The sequence below is a fragment of the Anser anser genome (genome assembly GCF_964211835.1).
Source record: "Anser anser genome assembly, chromosome: 13".
Lineage (NCBI taxonomy): Eukaryota > Metazoa > Chordata > Aves > Anseriformes > Anatidae > Anser > Anser anser.
Genome location: NC_139734.1, coordinates 11594741 through 11615819, shown reverse-complemented (window position 1 = coordinate 11615819; position 21079 = coordinate 11594741). Strand labels below are relative to the sequence as shown.

The 21079-nt window shown below is 36.5% G+C and overlaps 1 protein-coding gene and 1 long non-coding RNA gene across 14 annotated transcripts in view; one reads left to right on the top strand and one right to left on the bottom strand.

Moving 5' to 3' along the window:
* Positions 1-529: 529 nt before the first annotated feature.
* The window catches only part of LOC310880988, a 56983-nt gene continuing 36433 nt past the window's right edge, over positions 530-21079 (top strand). The window contains exons 1-5 of the long non-coding RNA XR_014572033.1: positions 530-604; positions 2407-2488; positions 2628-2734; positions 7626-7873; positions 15689-17035. This is a non-coding gene — a long non-coding RNA (uncharacterized lncRNA). The remainder of the gene's footprint in view (positions 605-2406; positions 2489-2627; positions 2735-7625; positions 7874-15688; positions 17036-21079) is intronic.
* The window catches only part of LOC310880987 (uncharacterized protein), a 111982-nt gene continuing 91484 nt past the window's right edge, over positions 582-21079 (bottom strand). For 2 of the 13 annotated variants that reach the window (XM_083797568.1, XM_083797587.1), the window contains 2 exons: positions 11461-11813; positions 7940-9370 (listed from right to left, as the gene is read on the bottom strand). The gene's annotated coding sequence lies outside the window, so the exon portion shown is untranslated. The other 11 variants (XM_083797566.1, XM_083797585.1, XM_083797564.1 and 8 more) reach the window with 6 other exon arrangements.

Sequence of the window (21079 nt, the reverse complement as noted above, 5' to 3'; positions counted from 1 at the left end):
TTAGTGGCAAAAAAAAAGAAAAGATTCATCAGAAAGCAAAGATTCATTTAAACTGAAAAGCTCTTGTGGTGATATACGAGTTTCACCAAAAGTTTTCTATTGGAGAACAATGCACAAAACAGCAAGGCCCATCCTTTCCCCAGGCAGCTGGGAGAACAATGTTTAGGGCACTTACCTGGCTTGTAGAAAGTGCAGGTCCAGCTTTCTGTGTTGCCTAATTTAGAAGAGAGACTGAAACCAAAGTCTTCCAGCACGCTGGCTGCATGACCTTAGAGTCAAAGTGCTCAGAACATTTTTCAGTGCCTTGCAGGATTTTTCTAAGACTTTTATAAGGTCCTAGTTTTAGCTTGAACATTTTTGCAAGATAATAAATCTTTATTTGCTGTGCGTTCTAACATTGTACCTCATCAAGAAGAGATTCTAAAGAATGTACAGCTCTAAGAACAGTGAGTTGTTGTGAAATACAAGCTCACAGTTTGATTATTTTCTTACATGTTTTCTTAATTGTCCTTAATTGTCATTTCTACAGACAGAAACTCTGGAAGAGGCACCTGTTAGATCATGAAGTAAAAAGAGAAGTAAAGTGTGGAAGAAATGGTGTAAGGTAAGGAACAGCACTGCAATCTTCCAGTCTGCTGAAGCTGTGATGTGGCACCACTTATTTCCCTCTCCAGCCTAATTCCTTACCTCTACTGGCAGAAGTAGGCATCCTCCTCGTTGTAACCTTTGATAGTTTTGTTGATGTTGTTGCCATTTTTCTGAGTCACTTTTCAGATGGATCATTTCCTCGGCCTGGTTTATCATTTAGCTACATGCATGCTTGAACCAGTTCTCTAAGGGTAGAAATGTACAGATAACATAGGAGGAGTTGAAGGAGCCCCCAGTCAGCAATGTTATTGTGCATATTAACTTAAACTGAACATAAAACAACAGCACAAATCTCTAGAGGAGATCCATTATTGATTAAATTACTTGTCTACCAAGTACAGAATTTTACAATGACTCATGGTGGTTGGTTGAAGTCCTAGCTGTAGTGAGGAGATCAGTGCACTCCTAATAGGAATTTCACTAGAACCAAGGATTCAAAGTCATTACTTTGAAGAGGCTTCTGTCTTCCCTGAAAAAAAAAAAAAAACCTTCTGTCTGCATAGAGCTGTTCCTGTGAGTGGTGTCAGAGATATGCCAGGAAACAAACCTATACCAACCTACAAGCAGAAATCAACAAAGATAGAATTTAGGAGCAATAAACATCACACAAGAACTAGAAACTAGAATAGCATGAGTAGGGACTGCTAAGGTTGCATTGCTGCCTCCTACTGTTTTTCAACTGTGTGCCTCTTTGGTTCAGTTTATACAACGTGCCATAGGGTCATGTTGATGACTTTTGCCCTCATAAGCATTCGTTGTGTACTGTGAACAGAACTCTGCACTGAACAGGAGCGTATCTTATATAAAAGGCATAGAAAAGCAAAAGGATATGTGCTAGCAGGGCAACACAATAGGAGAATTTGCACTTTCAAAAGAAAGACGAAGAAGAAGAAAGCTATTTTCTGTTGAAATTCCACTGCTGATAAAGTTTCCATTGTTGCATGACTGATAAATTACTTTTTTGTGTGTGACATATGTGAATACATACATAAATGAGGAAAAGAAAGTGATTAAATTGTTAGTATGTTCTTGTTTAATTTAAAAAGACATTAATAATAATAAGCGCCTGTTTTATTCTTATAATGAAAAATAAAAGGAGCTGGTATCTAAAGCACTGTATATGAAGGTTTACTCGTTTTATGAATATGAATATGAAAATATGAAGGTTACCTCCAGGTTCAGTGAACTCACTGTGCATGTTCTATTATTCTGATGATGGCTAAAGTGAATGAGGTGTCTCAGGTCTCAGACAGAAATCAGGTCACCAGGTAGCACAGGCTTGCTCCTGACTGTGTTGACTGAAACAGCTGGACACAGAACTCTACTTCTTTTTGACAGACACCTTCAGTTAGTCTTAACATGACATACATAAATAAGGTAAAAATAATGCATAGGTGGAGAATATGTAATTTTCAAGTAATTTTTGTTTCTGATATAATGAAAATATCACATTTGAGAGCAAAACCTAAAAGCTTACTAAATAGTAAAGGGTTCTCTAGTTGAGCTTTTGAGAAATTTTCTGCAGCATATTTTTCTTCAGGGAAATACTGTTTTGGAAATTCTGCATGACCTTTTTTTTTTTTTTTAGGAAAAAAAATAAACATCCCATTTCACTGTGAAATCACTTCTTAAAATTATAACATTTAAGATGCTAAAAAGCCTCATTAAAGAAATCCACCAGAATTGCAATATTTTGGGATGAAGGAACACTTATGATTTTCTTATGAAATCTTTAAAATCTTTGCTAACTTTTCTTAGTTTATATCGGGAAGAACTACCTTAAATTACAAAGAAGCCTTCAGTATGTTCAAGCCTGTTTATACACAGCTGTATACATGAGGTAAGTTGTATAAGACAGCAATTCAAAGTAAACCCAACCTTGTAATTTGAGTGGCTTTTCGTAGTAACACTCCAATACCTGACTTTTCTCATTATTTTCTCATTATTATATGTATTTTTTCTTTTCTAAAACATCACAGAAGAACTGATCTGAGCATTTTGAAGTTTGGCTCATTCCACTGATTTTAAGAGGCTTTGAATCCAGCGCCACTAGTTGGCCATTGGCCATTGTTTCTGATATTCAAGGGTATGTGTGTATCCAATTTTCCAACAACTACTGGTAGATGCCTCATCTCATTTTAGTGCATGATTATAAAAACACTAAAGTAGCACATTTCTTAGCTGGATAGATATGTTGCTATTTATGGGGGTTTAGTCATGTATATTTATGAGCTTCTAAAATTGTATATCCATTTTCAGAATTTCTTTAGTGTCTAAATCTCATGAATTATAACATACATGTTTTAATATGCATGATTATTAACAATACATAAGAAAATACAAGTAATATTGTGACTAATTTCCTGTGGGGACTGATAAATTGCCCGTATATTTATTTCTTGTAGGAAAATCTGACTTCATAATTTCATATGATTCCTAGGTAGAATATTTGTCTTTGACATTTAAGGCAAAATATATTTGACATCCATTTACTTGCCATTTAGAGAGCTTGGTGTACATTAATAGAAAAATACCAACTTTTTTTTTCTTTTTTCCAGCCAACAGGATATTGACCTGTCACTTAAAAATGATAAGAATTTATTTGGTACTATTTCCACACCTTTATTGTTTTCATTTATGGACTGATTAGTACTTTCATGAACCTGTAGCCAGACTCAGCATCAGCTCAAGCTTGCAAGGGTGTCATTTATTTAGGAGAAACAGATGAACACTTTTCAACAACCCATTGTTCTCACTGCTGAAATTTTCTGAACTTGTTTATCACGCCCTGTTAACAAATGCTGGCAATATATAAGCATTTTAAATGTTGTATATGAATTAAGAGATTTATGTATGTGCTGGCTTATGCTTTGTTGTTTCTAAAAGTGTAAAATGATTCCCTTATTAGTTACCTAAATAGCCACAAATGATATTTCTCTCTGCATAGAGTGCCTAGTGTCATAAGGGATGAACTCAAGCCGCAGCTTTAGAATAATTCAGCTTAAGATTCCTTCAGCCATGAGATACAGATCCCCTGGGAATTGGGTTTTGTTCGTTAGTTTCAGAAATATTTGTTTGAAAAATACAATGATTTTTAAAGCAAAGGATGAGAGGAGACCTCTAGTTTTCGTTACAAAAATCAAACAATCACATTCCCCCCTCCCCCCAAAAAACAAACAAACAAAAACCACACATTTGCCATAATGCACAACTATAGAAATCTCAAAAATATCTGTGGCATGAGAAAGCTGTTTCCTGCTTTTCTGAGGAATCTCATGCCTTGTTTTAAATGTTCAGTAAACAGTTTCTGCTATCTCATATTTGATAAATGTAATTTATAGCCAGTTACAAAACATGCCTCAGTGAAGAGTACTTAGGAAACCTCTGTTACACATCTACGGTTTTATTTCTTGACTGCTACCATTTCTAGCTGTGATATCATCTCTTTCCACATCAAAGTCGCTGCTGCTTATTTTGTGGAATGGGATATAAAAGTGGAGTTTCAAGCAAGGCATTCTCTAGTATATGTGGTAGATGTAGTAGCACAGAGACCATTCCATGTAAGCTTTTAGCCCCCAAGTTTCTAGATTATCATCCAAAATGTTCTAAAGAGCATTAATGATTAAAATATTCTCAAGCTTTTCTGGTAACGACAGTTCTGCTAAACATAGATTTGGATAAACTGCTAAAATCAACACTTGCTTGGATTTTGGCAAGAGTATTTTTCCACATTACAGAACATATAACAATTTCAGGTAATTTGATTTAAAAGAAGTCCAGGTAAGAGCAATTTGCAAAGCACTTCCTTGTTAAAACTTTGACGGGTTGTATTGTGTAAGGAAGCACAGGTAAACACACTTTACATGTACACAATAACCGCGTCATTAAATTCGGCAACACAGAGTAACCGAGTTTGTCTTCTTTGTGTTCATCATTGCACAGTTGCATTTTCCCATAAATTATGACCACCCGAGTTAGTAGTGTAATGATAGTAGTGTATCAGCTAAGGATTCACAAAAAACCTGCTTGTAGAAAGGCATGCTAAAAAAAAAAAAAAAAAAAAAAAAACAAAAAAAAAACCTGCAGTGAATTTTAAAGTTACTTAATTGTATCCAAATGGGATGTGGAGAAAATAGCATTTAAACCAGGCATTTTTGTAGTATTTTGGATTGCATATCTGGGAAGGATTTAGCAGTCTAAGATTGCAAGTGAAGAAGTGATTGTGAAAGCAGTGACAGCTGCAAATATGAATACTTAGCTTGCCAGGATCCTGTCTTTACTGAAGAGTTATACTTTAAAGATGTCTGCAGTTGACTGGGAACCTGAGCTGTGGCAAGAAATTGCTCTTCCTAAAAACACTCTACAGTAAAACATATGTTGAATGAATTGTAGGCTTGGGTTAGTGTGAATGTAAAATGGAAATTTTAAGGTTTAAAGTTATATGAAAATCCTAACGAAAAATGTGTATTGTTTTATATTTTATGATTTGTCATCTTTGGTAATCATTAAACAAAGTAAAGCTAATTTTAAAATAGATTTCAGTCTTAATGTAAACTTAAATACTGATATATTTATTTAATAATACACAATCTTACCCAATCAAGAAAAGAACCTAAAATATGAACTCAGACCAGCCCTGTTTCTTTGGAGTAAGTGGCATATGCCTTATAGCATTAGCTGAGTACAAGCCCCATTATATCACCTGGTTGAACGGTATAATTTCCTGTCTTTCTCCTTTGAAATCTTTCTCTGGGTAGATTGCAGACCGCTAAGTTATGCTGTAGTCTCTTTTCTTCCACAAGTAAAATCATTTCTTCACTGTCAGCTGGAAGAGAATGACTGGTTGTTAAGGCATTAATGATCGAGTTTGACATGGGGGGAAAACGTGCATGTAAAGGATTTAATTAGACTCATCCCTTATTTTTGTGTGACTGACAGTGCACGTTTATGATATAATTGGGTTGTTTTTCAGTCTTGTTTTGGGAACAGCTTTGGAGTGAAAAAATCTCTTTTCAAATCTAGTGCATAAGTTAAGAACAGAATTGCTTTCACCATCATTAGCTAAATTTCCTGTCACAGACACCTGTTAAATACTGTAAATATCAGGGAAATTCTGGCTTTGGGGAATTCTAAGGGTAACAGGATTGGCAGAAGTGGGAAGACTCCTGGCTCTCATTCAGCTACTGCACCACGTTGTCCATCGTGCACAGCTTCGTGTTGTCTGTTCTGTCTGAATCCCATACGGGGGGTCTGACAGCATGATTTTAGTCGCTTCACTACCAGGTTTGAGCAGAAGAAAAAAAAAAAAAAAGATTTTAATTCAGGCACTGTACTTAAATTTTGAGAGAATTTCCAAAAATTGCGTCTAGCTCTGAAGAACTTCAGAACTCTCTAGAACTTTTTAACTTTAAAAATGTATTGTGGGTTTCTTAGTCTTATCGCCTTTGTTAGCTAGAGGTTAAAATTAAAAATCATCATCCTACAGAATTATTAGAAGGGAGTGATGCATTTACCTTTATCAGAAATGTGTTTAATAGTCTGAGTGACATAGGTAGAATTTGAACCTAAAACTATTCTAGAAGCTCATACTGCCAGTCATCTAATTGCATGGCAGCTGAGCTTCTCTCTCCTACTCTCTGGGCATATGCTCCTTACCTTCAGGAAATCCCTGTAATTCAATTTGGCTTTGCAGTTAGAGGGAGTTTAAGAGGGTTACACTGTGTTTGATTCCTGAGGGTACCAAGCTACCCTGAGTTTGCAAAAAAGACATTTACAGTTACGCTGGATGAGTTGAGAAGTGGTTTCTTCTTAGTTTGATAGTCAGTGTGAGCTCTAATAATGTGTTTAAGAAGTGTTTTGGGATTGGTTTGCCTTTCCTTTCTCAAATAAAGCAGCCATGATGATGAAACCAGTGAACAAGTCTGAAGCTGGAAGAGAGGATGATGCTTAAAACAGAAATCTGTCAACTAACCACCACCACATCCCTTCCCTTTTTATCATTTGTAAGGTGTAAAGATCAATCTTTCCCTTGGTGTTACTTCAGTTCAGTAATCCACAGTGCCAAGCACCAGCTGCAAGCATGCAAATTGTGCCACTATGGGAGGATGCTGCCTTTCTGGCATCCCACCTGTGGTTGCAGAACTGGTGACATCTCCCCTTAAAAAGCATATGCCAAGGCACTGTTGCCATATGTCAGAAAGATGCAAATGTTTTAGAGGAAGTGACAGTGGGTAAAGATGCACATGTGCTAAAAATTATATCTAATACAGTGTGGGGAAAAAAAGGTATGGATAACACCACAGGAGAGACAAACCAACAAAACTGGAGCCTGTCTCAAGAACCTTCAACCCACACATACATCTAAAAAACTCATTATTTTATGAATTAAGACTGCCATAACAGAATATCAGTAGGTATGATACCGAAATTACTGGACAGTTGAGTTTGAGAGGTTTCTGTTGTCACTGTTGTTCATTAATAATAATAATAATAATAATAATAATAATTTACTTTGTCAGAGGAAAACAAAATCAGACTCAGAAAATGTGAAAAAAGGTGCTGGTTCATCTCCACTAGTTAGAAGCCTTAGCACAAAACCTGCTGTGGTAGTGATGTCGAGACATTTTGGGAGACAGCAGACGTCCTCACCTTCCTTGAAGTGCAAGAAAGGTCAGAACTGCATAACTTAAGCGGAGAGACTCTCAGAGCCTGCAGGCTGTGTGAGCAGTCATAACCCAAGTAATTCAGCTCTTGCTTCTTCCCATCTGTAAGAGACAGGTACTCAGGGCAAGGGCTAGGTTGGCTGGCCTGAAAAGTCTTTTAAAAGGAGGGGATGATACAATTATCATGGGAATAAAACTTTGTTCTGTTTCCTCTGGCCAACTTCGTATCTGGGATGCCTGACTCCTTTTTATATCTTTGTATGTGACCTTTTGCTTGTTTGTTTTTGAGAGGCTAAAATCTGAAAACTATTGCAGGATTATTTTCAGTACCAATTGAGCTGAATTTTGGAAGCCTACCTGCTCAGCCACAGTCTAAGAACACCTTCATCCCAGGTCGTCATCTGCAGCTGCAGGGCATCTTGTTTGTCACTCCTAGAGAAGCTTGCTGAGAAGCTTGCTCTGAAAATAGCTGGTGATGTTCTCCAGAACTCAGCAGACCCTGCCCCAGAGCAAATCACTTGAACTGCTGTTAGCATCGTCACTGGAAGCCATGTAAGGATCAGGTAAAGCATCTCTTAAAAGGCCAGCAGAAAGCACTCTGGCTATCACAAGTGAGATGTTACCTGCAAATTTTTATTGATTTATATTTTCAGTACTAATTTGTCCTGCTTCTGGCATCTAAAACAAATCTCTTCAAAGTAGGAAACTTTCTGCCTGGTCTGGCACACCCAAAAGAAAACTCAAACTTTTTCTACTTTTTGTTTTCTAGTGGATACAAGTTATAATTTGCATAGCAGTCACATGGCATAGTGCCATGTCAATCAAGCTTTTAAAAACAAAATTTGATTTAAACAGTGCTTGCTTAAATCCTATGTCTACACAGTCCTACACATCTAAACTCTTGCTGAAATGAGTAGTTGTCAAAAAAACAAAACATGCATTATCTATTCCTTATACAGACTTGAGCAATAATGAGTACCGTTACAAAGGAAGACTGTAGGAGATATGACAGATTTTTTTTTTTTCTCATCACATCAAGAACACTGGATATGAATTAAAACACAGCAGTGTGTGTTGGGAGGGAATCAGATGTTCTCTAAAAAAAAATTTGCCAGGAGAGTTTTGTAGGAATAGGAAACATCTTTATTAGTACAAATAACTGCTGTTCAAACTGCTGTTACCTGAAGAAAGGTTTGTGCCTCTAGAAGTGCACCTCAGAGTTGTCCATTTTTTTCCTATTGAATCATTTGTTCTAAGAAAATATATTAACTCTCCTCTGCAAACCTTGTATCATTTCTGGTCTCATGGGCATCAGCTACTGGAACAACCCTACTGTACATTGGATCATTTGCAGATGTATTTTGAAAGTACATGCAAGCAGTTTTGTGTCTGTGAATTATGGGTGCAGCAATCTCCCACTCTGTCAGGAGGGCAGGGTAAGGATTGTACTAAGTGCCTGCTGGAGGATCTGCCTGAGAGCAGTGGAAGAGAACTAGTTGTTGTATCCCTGTCTGTCAGTGATAGGCAACCATCTGCAATTTGATAAATATCCTCCATGTGTTCTTCACCTCTCTCTTGCCTCCTCATTCACTTTGCAGTATACACTTTCTGCCTGACCTGCCAAATGTGTCCAGTGAGAAGAGACAATTTTTCACATTTTGTTTGTTGAGGTCATGACAGCTCGTTCATTTACAGCTAGAAGCATTGGTTCTGCCCCTGCAAACAGCCCATCTAGTTCACAGTACTCAAACTTAGCCTTTATACTGGTTGTAATGCACTGTCCCTTCTGTCCACTTCACGACAGCTCTTGATCCTACAGATTCAATGGCACACTTTTTTTTTTCTCTTTTTTAATTATTTGTTTAACAGCCAGTGTTACATCTACAATAAGCTTTTGTCTATAGTGCTCACTATGTCACATTATCTGTATGTCCTGGGTGAGGCCATCAGAGCTCTTGAAGGAGTGGACCTAATGAGCCTTGAGAACAAAATTCCTTTAGAAGTGGATGTAGAGGATTCTCCAGGTACGGTCTCTCTCAATTATTTGACTTCGCAAGCAGCTACAAAGAAATTTTAAATAATTAAAGATAAAAGGGATAAATAAAGGATATAAAAGAAGAATATCCTCAGAGACTTCTAGAGTATAGTTATGACTTTCTAAAGTCAATTTTCTAAAAGCTTGAAATCCATGCAAGGAGGTAGTATAATCCACGCACATTTTTCTTGATTTGAATGAAAGATACAAAATCAAAGTTGGATTTATACCTAGTTTATTCTTCACTTTTGCATACTCTGACTATGCACCTTTTCTCCTTTCCTTCCTGCCTCCCGACTTCTCGCTTATTTGCATTGTTTTTGCTGCATAGTAAATCTTGCAGTAATATTCATCATGAGTTGGTCATTAAACTGTCTTGCCTACCTTCTGTCTAACAAACACAAGAAGGGCTCTTGTTTCTGCAAAGGCCCAAGTTTCTTGGTTCATTTATTTTATTAAGTTTAAATGGGGGATGAAGGATGCTATTCTTTTAAAAGAAATCAATTCAAGGATACAACAGAAAGGGCTAAAGTAGTACTGTTGTTAGTGCACTTTATCCAATCAAGGTATAAAAAAGTTTTCTAAGTTCTAAAAAGCAGACTCTTGCAGATTAGACATTTTCCTTGGGCTTTTGGTTCAGCACCAATACTGCCATCTTCCGTTGTAATTTTCTTAACTCCTCAGAGCTTTAATTCAGCTGTTACAGGTGTTCCCCTTTTTCTCCTTAGCAGATCAGTTTCAAATATAAATGCTGTTGCCATGTTTGATGCTATCTCGTAATTATTTTTGGGTCTCTCCTTAGTGGTTCTTTTCTATTTATTTGTTTGTTTGTTTGTTTATTTATTTTGATGAATTTTTCAGAGACTAAAGACCTAGTACAAGGATTAACTATCTGGGGCACCTGGGCTTGACCTGCATCAGGCAGATATAGAACTCAGTACTGTTTGGTGGGGGTAACAGCTAACTAAGACCCTTTTTCATATTTATGAAACCAGAAAAGAGCAAAGTTAAGCCATTTACATCTCGTAATCTGCCTCTCATTGCTGTGTGCAATTATTTATTAAAGTGCTAATTCATTTTATCTGAATGTTTCAAGCACAGTACAAAAATAGAACAACATTTTATCCAAAAACTAGTCTACCTGTTAATACCCTGGACTGGACATAATCAGGAAAATAGGTTCAGTCAGGCCTCTCCTCTCTCTCTCTCTCTTTTTTTTTTTTTTTTTTTTTTTTTACAATGACTTGAACTAGGTGTTATATGGCTTCTGGGTGACATCTTGAGATTAATCACTAAACAACTCCATATATTCATAATGAAACTTTTCTCACTTTGAATCATTTCTGGTGTGCGTGGCCCCTGCCACATTTAATTCAACTCAAGGAGGTGAAATTCATATCTTCCTTGAAAAGATTACACATGTAAACATGCTGACTGCACTGCCTGTTGTGGATTGAATTCCTACTGAATGGTATCAAAGTAAACTCTAATTTTCTCTACAGCAGGAAGTACCTTTTAGGAATATGAATCTTTCTAACCTCTTTGGTAGTCCTCAGATTAATGTAGTTTATGTCATTTGAGATTACTAGTAGATGTCACTGAATTCAGAAGATTCAGTCAGAGAGGGACTACCACAGACATTTGTTAGCAAAAGATGCCATTTCTGGCTTTACATGCCTCTTCTAAAGCTTGTTGGAGCCAATATGTTTTCCATGGACATCAGAGAGTTATATATAAAACCTCACAAGCATAAACAAAATCTTAACACTGACTTATTCTGGAAACAATTACAGAGATTCTATTCATAACAGTGCACAGTGATGTCCTTCTTTTACCTACATCTGAATATTCAATGCTAATCCTCTTACTGCTTATACCTTGCTTTAAACTATTTTGGAAAATGTGAATATTGAATTATGAATGCATGAATATTATGCTAAAAATTAACTTTGGGTAACTTGTCTGGAAAGATGTTGTGAATGTGAGCTGATGACAAGCTCAATTAACATCAGTGCAAAATGTGAAAGATGAAAAAAAAAAAGGTCAGCCAAGAAAGTAAAATTTAAAAATAACTAAAATAAAAACTTCCTGTCAGACCATTTCACGTGAACTAACCTTAGCTGAAGCACTCTGTATCTGTTCATGTGAACAGGTACTAATTGTTGGTACCAGCTGCGCAGGGGGTCCTGCTGCATTCTTGTCCTGCTTGGCTATTCTCAGTGCAGCCTTTGTACGTGTTGAGCACAGATCAAGAGTGCTTTCCTCCTCCCTTTTTCTCCTCTGAAGGCAGAAGTATATGTCCTTTATTCCACTGTGCTTGAGATTCAGTTCTGAAGTTGGCTGAGGGGGCTTTTGGCTGAGCTTATCAGAAATGGGAACATTCAGTTTTGCCCTAACATTTCTGTCTGTCATGATCGCCAATGAAAAGACATCATGTGGCACTTGGATGTTTTCACCCTGTTGAAATCCTTTCCAAAAGGCAGAAAATGAAAGGAAATACACTGAAATGGCTACTTTGAAAACAAAACCACACTTCAGTCTAATAGGAGCTGCTGACAATCTTAATATCATTGGAAAATTTGAGAGATGTAAACAATAGGTCAGGCAAGAAGTTAAGATTAAATATATATACATAATAAAAACTCTTGTCAGACAATTTCATAGTACTTTACAAATGATTATGAGGGAGAGCTAAAAATCATCAGTCTTTTTAGGAATAACACAAATCCTTCTTTATCCTGCCTTTGGCAACTGTACAGATTTTGTTTTGGGGGCACTTTTGTTATCTGAGGAAGTAGTAGAGCATTCTTTCTGTAGGTAGAATCTGAGTTATATATATATTTTTTTCCCCTTTTGTTTTGTGTTTTTTTTTTTTCTTAGAAGCTTTCAAGAAATCATTTCTTGTTCATGTTTTCCACTAACACAATTCTAATATCACACCAGTGACTTATCCTTATTCTATTCCCTGTAGTCTCATAACCTTATTTTTTAGTCTCAAGAGAATAATTGCAAAGAGAAAGGCTGATATTTTTGTCATTTTATTATTATAGAATTGGAAGTACTGTGCATATACTTTTACTCTATACATGTCTTCAGTGTACCTTGCCATATGAGTACAAAATTTAATATAATAAAGTAAGCACAATAATAAATAAATAAACCATACCAAGATATCGGATTTGACTGTAATATGCTAAATTGGAAAAATCTGTCAGTCTTATTAAAGAGTCCTGCATTACAGGGTATTGTAATAAATCAAAATCTGTCAAGAACAAGAAAAAAAAAAAAACATCGCAGAAAGGTGCTTTGATGCTAATTCTTTTTTTACTTCTTAAAAGAGGATTAGCTCAGGGTCTTGAAAGTGCAAAGGAATCCAATCTGTCAACTTAAAAGTCTTTTTCAAAGTGCAAATAAATAGATGAATTTCCTTAAAAAGTCAGTGTGTCACCTCCAGGTAATGAATCTCATATTTTCCTCTAACTCTCTGGGAGTGGTAGATACATGTAGTCTTTTCTGATATTTCTTTTCCAAACAAAACTCCCCTTACAAATTCCTTTTCAATATTGGAACAATATGTATGTAGACTCCTAGTCTGACATACATTTAAAAAAAAAAAAAAAAAAAAAAAAGAGAGAGTACTCTGGGTTTGCTACTTATTTAATATTTTTAAGGCCTGATTTCAGTGAAGGGTTTCTAATTAGTCTGATTTATCTAAGAAACTGTTTTGCAAACACTGCTGATATTAAAGATAATGATTGAATAGTTTCCTAAATAACCATGAAAATATACTTTTGAATATAGAACATTTTTCCACCAGGGGAAGTCAGATGAATTAAGGTACCTACACATAGTGGTGTGTCCTTATGAGAAGACACTATCTCTAATATTACACAGCTACTTGACATTTAAGATTTCGGACGCTGGTGTGAGTTTGTATGTAAGACTTAAATCAATTATATTAGTGTGACATTCTGCAAAGCCAAGGATTAAATGCACATCTGAAGTGCTTAGGAGTTTTGAACAATTCCCAACCTTAGTCTTTGACTTTCTCCAACAGAATATATCTAGTAAAACACCCATTTAACAAAGATAAACTCATATCTGAGATCTTTTTTTTGCCTTCAGCTGTATAAACATTTTTATACAGGTATGACTTTTTTTTTTTTTTTAGTAAAGCAGAAATCCTTTGATTTTATTTTTTTTTTAATCCTTTGTCATGTGGTGTAATAGGAAATAACAATGTTTTTTAGAGTCCCTCAGCATGTCAGCAAATATTCTCTGAGCTGACAAGACAATCTTAACATATTGTCTCCTAAATGTATATTTCATTCAAAGCAGTAGACCAAACTGTCTGGCTCTTTCAAGAGTTCCTAAGGATCTTGGCTGCCGCTTAAGCACAGTAAGCGTTAGCACTTAACAATGTTGGGTTTGCTCTGGAAGCTGACTCCTACAGAAGAATACAGAGAAGAGAATTTAATCTAAATGCAGTGGTAATTTTCCCAGCATATACATTCATTTAAGAAAGAGGCATTGTCCTTTTGTTCAAATGATTAAGGTTATATTTTCAAGAGAAGGGGGCAGAAGATGGAGATGCTCTGAGGAGAAGATTTCCGAGATGAAGATAGAGAAAAATCAGTATATAACATTAGAGAATGAAGAACATGAGAAAAATGTCATATTAAAGGCCTAAGCGTTTTTAATCTATTTGATCGAGAGACAGACAAACTGAGTAAGACAATCTTATAATCAGAGCTCCAGTATAAATAGGTAAAATCCAAATTAAGGAAAGGCAGAGGATGGTGAGGAAATGTGATTGTATAAAAATGAAAAATCTGGTTGAGAAATTCTTCAGTTAGAATTATGAGGATAGAAAATAGAGTAAAAAGAGCTGAGCGCATTACCAAAAGGTATGGGTGCAAAGCTGGTGCAAATCAATGGGTTCAGGAATATTGCAAGTCATTACGTGCTATGCTTCAAGTTGGAAGGGGTCTAATGGACAGAAAAATAATTCATAGACCTGTATATTAGTTCTGCCTTGCCCAGCATGACTGTAGGCAAAATGCCTCTTAGATCAAAAGCCACGTGCCTCAGCTTTACTTCATGTGTGCTGCATAAATGTGATTTCCCTTAATTCTTGTAAAAGTCCTTGGTGTATTTTAAGTGTAAAATGTTATAATGTATTTAGGACTCTGCCTGGAAAAGAACAGCAAGTCTACTTGTTTGTGTGTCAGTTTTCCCATCCATTAACTTTTTTGACTCATTCACTTGTTTTCTGCTTTTTCAACATTTTGCAACACCCATCTAAGCCAGATCTACTACATTATCTGCCATATAAAATGATAGCTCTTAATTTTCAGGACTGAAGGTAGTTAGCTTTCTTTTTATTTCCTCCTTTCCTTCCAACCAGGCATTCATCGCTGCTTCTTTTTAAATTACAGTCTTTCCTTGTGCAACTGTTTCATCATTCTTAGAATATCTGGCTTCAAGCCAGTACAAGTTTTATTTGTCATTCACTTCTGGGTATTAATCATCCCATTAATATTGCAGTTCTTAATGGTGGGTGCAGACATTATGTTAATGTCTGCTGTAACTTTTTGGTGACTGGGGAGCATTTCTAGTGATAAACTGTTCCTAGAGGGAACATCTGAAAAGTTAAAACTGTATAGCAAATTAAACGCACAAAAACTTCCAGACATATTGGAAACATATTTTGCCTCTTAAGTATTGTGACCTTTGAGTTATTCTACTTTAATGTCTTTTTTTTTTTTTTTTTAATTATTTTCTTTCAATACTTTATACTTTAAGCTACACGGAAAGGAATTACTCACTATTGACAATATCCATGCAGCAAACATTTGTTTTAGCCCGTATCTAGAACTGTCTCATGTTTCAATCAAGCTGGTGAGCTGACTACAAATCACCTGTATGCAGAGAGCAGCACAAAAGGGACTCAGGAAGGACACACCTGCCTTCCACTGAAAATGTTGCTCTGATTTATTCACAAATGGAGCAGAAATACTTCTAACACGTCTAAGTCCTAGAAAGACCTTGTCGGTTCTGTAATCCATCAGTGTCCTCAGAACAGTGATGAAGATCATCATGCACATGACTGCTATATTATGTGCAAGAAGGCACCTAAGAAGATGACTGATGTAACTTCATCACATGAGGTCATTTGCCTTATGTGATGAATTGAATCCTCTTCTGGTTCCAGGTCTCACCTTTTGTCCTCTGTGAACTTGAGTAAACAAAATTGTCAGTTGCTTCCCAGAACATATTTGTCAGATTTCTGTTCTGTTTCTTTTTTCCTTTTTTTTCCCCTGCTCTCCCCTTTTTGCTTTAGAGACGAACTGACATCAATGGATGCTGTGAACTTGTATTTCTACTGTGCTGTGCTGCCTCTTATAATAATACCAGTGCCTAGGATTTGGCAGGCCTGGTAAAACACAAGAGATACACAGAGTGAGGAAGATCTGGGTTCATACTGTCTGGATACCTTTGGAAAAATCACTGAGTGTGGGAAATCAGGAATTTATTTTCTACCAAACCTTAAGTCACTAAGTAAATATCTGCAAGAAAGGTATGTGTACACCTGTGTGCCTGCTACTAGTAACAAAACTGTAAAAAAGGATGAGCCTAGCTGCCCTGTGGCAATAGCTCTATTACTTTGATTTTCTCAGCCTAGTAATTTTATCTTTAAATACAGTTATTTTTTTCACGTAAAGATAATTTTGTCTCAAAATCAAGAAAATGTGACATCAGTTCTTTCTCATTTTTTTTCTTTTAACACCTTTAAATTGTAACATCTTTAATTGCAGTTTATTGAAGAAAAATCATTTTCTTTTCTCTTTTTCCCCCTTACATGATTTGTAATTTCCTTATATATATTGGAGAGTCAATGCAGTATTCAGCTGCTAATGGAAATGCATGTGACGTGTCTGACTTATGGCATATTGAGCAAAATTTCATTGTCAGGTTTGTATGCAATATTTCACATTTCAGTTTAGTATGCCAGTGGTGAAATATTATCTAAAGTGTATTGCAGTTATTTACTGTTTGTTTTCAGACAGGCATGAACATTACCAGATAAACAGGGAGAAAATGTACTCACCTCAGTTCAGATGTCCGAGTATCTTGTACAGAATCCAGTGTGTTTGAGATGTTTTAACAGTATATTTAAGGAAATGATAACACATATTTTAGATGCTCTTGGAGCTCCCAAATTCACAAGAGAGTATATTTTCCCCCCTCACTGCTTCTACATATATACTCTGATTAATGCAGATGTGAGTTATGCATTAGCATCAAGGGGAGAATTTTACACAGCAACTGAGGCGCAACAAGCCTGAGTGGGTGGTGAGGAGGAGAGAATAAACAGTGAGTTTCCAGTAGGAGTTTGAAAAGGCTGATGAGGAGTCTGTCTAGAGAAAGACAGCTCATCTCTTCTCTTCTGCTGTATTGAGACTGTTAGACTAGACACCTAAAATAATGCACATTATCAGGAGACTGTTGAAGGATCCAGTGCTGCCCTTATCTGCTATACAGCAGATACAGATTGATTTTTGTTTGTAGGTAGAAGAATTCTGCAGACTTAAAATTCCAAGTGGTACTCAGTCTGGAAGAGTAAGCAAAGCAGCTCCAACAGCCACTGAAGACAAAGAAAAACAAGACAACTAATTTGGTCAGAGAGGTCAGTATTTGAGACTTGTAGGGCAAATGGGAGTTGAAAATGTAGTGCACAAATATTTGGAAACCTGTGTTTTAATAACCGTCAGGAAGAATTATTTGAAATCTTTCCTTATTCTTTCTCCCTTCCCCTCCCCTTCCTTCCCTCCCCCCCTTTTTGGAACTTTTTGAAAGCATGAAATGGCTGTGTAAACTTTCCAGTAGTGATTTTAATGACTTCTTCCTTCAATGTATTTCTCTATGGTTTTAATCAGCTTTAACACATAGCAACTGTTACCTTGGACAAGTGCACAGCAATGAGAAAACTAAGGAGTGTGAGACAAAGTAGAAGGAGAAACAAACAAACAAACAACAAAAAAGAGTAGAGGCCATGCTCAGAAATTGTGACACTGATTACACGTGGAAAAGTTTTATATCTTATTAACCATTTATGATTGTGTCAGAGGGCTTGGTTTTCACTGAAATATGGAAAATCCTTGCTCACAAAGTTTAATCCTCTGCTACTGCAAGAAACTAGCCTGTTCATATGCTCCTCAAGCTGCACTGTGTAGTGAATAAATTACCTGGTAACTCTACCAAGAAAGTATCCATCTGGATCAACACGACAACTTATTTGTTCTCTGAAGGGTGACGGTAAATCCACCAGTAAATACAGCCTTTTCCGATGCCCATCTCTTCCAATGCCACAAATGCTTGCGTGGTTGCCAGGAGCTGCTCCTGGAGGCAGCATTGGTAGGGAAGCTTTGGTAGGCTTAACCCTGGAAGGTTGTCCATGCCTCTGGCTCTACCTGTGAGAGCACTTGGAGGCATACAGAGAGACATGAAAGCATCCCTATACCCAGATATCCCTTGGATGGGAGCTTCAGGACACCCTGCATGAAGTAACGTAGTCGTAACCAAAGCAGATTTTAATCAGAGTAGTGAGCAGTACAATCAAGAGTCTTTCTAAAACCAAGAACTGACATATCCCTTTTAACATTGTTAACAGGGCTTTAAAATCCAGTCCTCAGGTGGTATTTTGATAGAAAACTAGAAAATAAAATAATTGTTCTTTTTAACACTACACAGTATTCTTCACCAACATCTAAACTCATTTAAAGAAAAGAGGACAAAAATCAGTATCTTTGTTTTCAGACAGGAAAGTGAAGGCACAGAAAAGTGAAATAGCTTGTCCTAGTTTGTGCAGAAATCTGAGTGATCCCTAGTGATCATTAGTAAGAATTCAGCCTATTCTTGGCTAATGAGGCCAAAATGTAAGACTTTCTGGATGTGGCTGAGACAAGCTCAGAAACAGTTTATTAAACTGGAAAGTTTAGTACATATTCTAACATGTTCCAGTTGTATGGCAGAACAAAGGCAAGAAAAAGAAAATCCTCAATTTGGGATATTAGTTAGAATAGGGCTGTGCATTGTTTTCAATTATTCATGTCGAGATATGTTAGAAAAAAATGGCAGCCAGTTTACAATCAGCCTAATTTAACAGTATAACCTTAAGGTTATGCACCAGTCTAGACTGATTTATTTTAAGTTTGTTTAATTAATGTGGAGGGTTTATTTTTTAAAGTATTTCAATGATATCCATATTTGAATTCGGTGGAAATAGTAGAGGATTCCATTAAGCTCTGACTTTACTAATGTAATTTGATGGCTCAATATCTCAGTGTGCCTAGTTTTCACTATTTGTTCTGCTTTAAGATTTGACGTGATCAGTCAGATCTGAGAATTATAATTATGCAGTCTAGAAAAAGATTTCTAGTCCCCATAGAAAAAGCCAATGGGTATGTAATTAAGAACAAGAAAAATGCTTGACCTACTTTTTGTGTTGAATCTAAGCTTCTGATTGATCTATCTTTATTTCTTTCTATTGATCTATTTATCTGCCTCTCCAGTCTGTCACTAATAATCTTGACCTTATTTTCCATTGACTGATCATTTAAACTAATTTCTAGTCTGAATGCTGGTAATTTAATAATGTGAACCAATTAGGAGTTAAATAGAATCAATAAACCCCTCTGTGACATCACTGAGAAAAACATTGAAGTACCACTGTCTCATTATCCCCTTCAGCATATCCTATTAATATTTTTAGAGCTGGAGTCAACCAAAGATACTACTGAAACTAGGAATATAATTCATGACATGATGTTACATTTTAGCTATCAAATTTTTCCAGCTTCATATAATAAAAGCCAGCAAAGGCTGTTATTTGCTTAACCTCAGCAGGTACTCTTCATCTAATCAACACCTGCCATGGGAAAAAGAAGTGTTTTACGTTTCAGTCCCACTTTTATCATGTCTGTAATCCTTGTTTTCCAGCTGTTGTGCCCTCCACATTTCTTTCAGTAATAAAAAAAGAGCCTGGTATCTTCTAGGCCAATCATCTCACAGCTCAGGTCAGTATAATTCAGTGAGAAGTCATCATTTTGCTGAGAGATTGAAATGTTTCCCCCACAGAAAAAATGATAATCAGTATTTCTGATACTGGAAATATCAGAGGTAAAGAGATGGATAGAAGACAGTAAAACAGATTGTTCATGATAACTGCACATAATCACGTGCTTCCTCCATCTGAGGCATGGTAATCATCATGGTGTCACCTCACAGGTACATACAAATATTGGATTCATTAAGAATCCAAATGGAGCTGATCCTGTAGTCACATGCTTTCAACTACTTCAATTGCCTTTATACGATTTCTGCTTTCAAAGGAAACTGATGGTCACTCCATCTTTTGTGCAACACTTTTTGCTAATTTCTGGTTCTTCCAGCAAGTACAAAAACAACCCAAATACCCAGAAAACAGTTTATAGCCTGAAAGAAGCAAGATTACAAGATATGTTTGGGGATATTTGTAAAAATCTCCTCCTAAACCTGGCAAATATTATGGGGAAAATTTTGGAGTTGCTTGCAAAGCAACAGGACCCCTTTCTTACTGAATATCTTGAAAAAAAAGCTATTTTCTTATCTATCTCCTGTGTATCTAAGTGAGCAAATAACCATACAAGAACCTAAGAAAACCTATAAGTGTCTGAGATCTCTTTAAGTTTTCTCTTACAATATTTATGTCCCTTTTATTCCTAGATTAAAAGGTTTTCTCGTCTATCCATTGTTTGTATTAGATGGATTGTAACTATAGTTTCCTGCAGGCTTGTGTACAATTTATCATTCCCACCTCTGGCTGGTGACAGACACATTCTGCTAGCCCAAAAGAGCTGGACCATATGTGTTAATAGCATACATTAGCACAGTTGTAAGCTTGTTTACTTTCCCGTGAGCCCTATCAGATGTTGCTCTTTTGTTTTGGAGTTTACTTCGCTTCATTTTGTTGCCTGCCTGATAAAACAGTCCTAGCAACAAAACCCAGATTATTATGGTTTTAGACATAAGCTTCTGTGAAGGTGCTAGATAATGTCCATGTGCCATTAAGCAGCCAAGCTAATCCTTTCCCTAAAATCTCTAATTCTTTGTAATCCTCTCCCTAAATTCTACTTTTCCAGATGAAAGGACAGTAGAGTGGTACTGGCCTGCTCCTCACCAGGTTCTGATTTAGGGTTGTTAGCTCCATTCTGCACGTGTCTCTTCTCTGTGCCAGAACAGATTAGCTCTACTGGCTGCTGTGTAAATCCAGATGTTTGCCACATGGATAATTCTTAGTCTGTCTGAAAGCCCAAGACACAGGAGGGGAAGGACAGCACATGCCAAATAGCTGCCTACTGGAATTCATCTTGCCAATTACCTCATTTGGGGGGAAGCAGGTAATGTGTAGCAGCCAGGCCCACGGATAATTTGCACATCAACACCCACATCAGTATCTGCATGACACAACCACCTCCCGACTTCCATTCTCTTATGTTAGCTCTTTTTTGAGTTTCAGCTGTCTAAATTGTGGATGGCATGAACAGAACAAGTGAGAGGCACAGCAGTGGCATAGCAGACTGTGCCAAAGTATTACATGCCTTTCCAAAAGCAAATCAAACTTTAAAAAAAAATAAATAAAAGAAAAAACAAAAAACAGAGAAACAAAGAAACAGAAAAACCAAACCCACCA